Source organism: Chinchilla lanigera, unplaced genomic scaffold, assembly GCF_000276665.1.
Source record: "Chinchilla lanigera isolate Chin_1 unplaced genomic scaffold, ChiLan1.0 scaffold00006, whole genome shotgun sequence".
In the NCBI taxonomy this organism is placed as follows: Eukaryota; Metazoa; Chordata; class Mammalia; order Rodentia; family Chinchillidae; genus Chinchilla; species Chinchilla lanigera.
The window spans coordinates 4,536,218-4,538,250 of NW_004955407.1; the positions used below are offsets into that span (position 1 = coordinate 4,536,218).

Here is a 2,033-nt window from a genome sequence, read left to right on the forward strand (position 1 = left end):
CTACTTCTAAATACACACAGGAACACACACACACACACACACACACACACACACCAACACACATGCACATTCACATGTCATGTACAGAAGATCTGTCTCTGCTTTGTCTTTTCATGTTCTTGTACTTTCTGTTTCCACTCTTTACAGTCTTTGCATGTTAGTATCTCTAATTACTAAGCAGTTGCACATGACATTTCTACAAACAACTGTAACTATTTTGCAAGTTAAAATCATTTCATTATTAAACATTTCTCTGTTTCTGACCCTCAATTAATATTACTGCCAGTTACCTCTTTTTTTCTCCTCAGAGTCATATTGCTGTGTTTATTGTTTTCCTCCCTTATTAATGATTACGCTCAGTTGGTCAGCATTCCCATGGTATACAGCTACACTCTCTTAAATCTATCTTTCAAATACCTCCTTCCAAATTTCAATGAGCTTTTCATGACTTTGGAGAAAATTCAAGTCTGTACTCCTGGATCTAAAATCTTATTCTCTCTCTCCTTCAGAAAAAAAATTACAAATCCATCTTTGCAAAGTAAAAACTTGATCATTGATGCCCCTGATCTAAAATCACATCATTTCTTTGATTCAAAAAGAATAAAGCCTGACCATTTGTTGCAATAGTCACTGACCTTAGCAAGATCCAAGCCAATCTTCCTAGGTTCAAATTCCCCAAAATGGGCTAACCTGTGGTCCTGAGCCACTTCCACACTATGCTGCCTTTTCTCTTTTTGTCTCTAGTTGGTTGGGCCTTCTTCATCTGCTGTATCTTTCTGCACAGTCATCATCTACTTGAGATGTTTTATATATAGGTCTTCAATTCTTTAGAGAGAATTTACTACTTAATTTTCTGTGACTGAAAGTTATTTTATTTAGAAGAGTATCCTTCTAGAATATATATATAAACAAAATTATATATACTTACAATAGTCTTACCACTTCATTATCAGCACTGTTTGTATGAGAACTCTCTGGGTTCCATTTTGATAACTCCTGTGCATTGTATATAAGGAGGATTCAAATAAAGCTTTTTCAAAATGGAATAAATTGCATATCTCTAACAAGTTATGTCTTTATTCTAAAAATAGTACAATGAAAATTAAAATTGCAAACATTAAAGACTACTGTTATAAACACTACATCAATTCATAAATAATCTTTGTTTTCTTTCAAGTGTATGGTAGGACTGGGACTTACCCAATCTTGATAAATGCAGTTAAGTAATGTACCTCAACTCAGATATATAAATAGAAATGATCTATGTCATTTCCAGGGAGCAGATACTTAAACCCTGTGTGATAATTATTCATCTTCTCTTTTTTTTTTTCTTGATGGACGTTTAAAACTCCAGCGGCAGGGCTTTCATCACCCTGAGTCCTGTGCTGCACCTGTATCAGGAGAAAAATATCAAAGTTTCATTTTATGCAATTGAAACTTTTGAATTTTAGCACAAGTTAGCTTATAAAGAATGATGCAGTTGTTTATTATCTCTTTTAAGTAGTGGTGATGGAACACTTACTCTGCTATGTATGATATAGTTTTATGTGAATTAACTCACCACATCCCCCAAACAGAGCTGATACTATTTACTGACATATTAGTAAAGAAGATGAAGTTCCAGAAAAGTAAAAAGATACACTCAAATTGATGTAGCTATTAAGGTGGCAAATCAAATCCTCTCTGAGTTACGGCTGAAATATTTCCTTCTCTGAAAGTCTGGAATGAATTTCTGTATCAATTCATTCTAGAATTATACAGTAGTATACATAATGTTTAATGGGCCTGGAATCAGACTGTGTATGGAGTGAAATCTCAGTATTCTTTTTGTGAATTGCGTGTAGGGGAAATTACTTATTCACCATTGAAGTGAATTGACACCTGGTGGTCAGCTTATAACCCCCCAGCTGAAGCATGGTGCTGGGTGTGGAAGGCCCACCTGGGGACTGTTGGCAGCGGCATAAGATGCAGAACTGGAAAAGAAGAAGGAAGGCTGTTGGGAGCTGCTAGAAGCTGTTGGGAGCTGCTAGAAG

The 2,033-nt window shown here is 35.5% G+C and overlaps 1 long non-coding RNA gene across 2 annotated transcripts in view; it reads right to left on the reverse strand.

The window, feature by feature from the left end:
- Positions 1–928: 928 nt before the first annotated feature.
- Positions 929–2,033, reverse strand: part of LOC102020203 — a 24,826-nt gene continuing 23,721 nt past the window's right edge. The window contains exons 4-5 of one of the 2 annotated variants that reach the window (XR_001230969.1): positions 1,201–1,391; positions 929–996 (exon numbers count right to left, since the gene is read on the reverse strand). This is a non-coding gene — a long non-coding RNA (uncharacterized LOC102020203). Of the gene's footprint in view, positions 997–1,170; positions 1,392–2,033 lie in introns of those variants that run through there. The other variant, XR_259548.2, reaches the window with a different exon arrangement.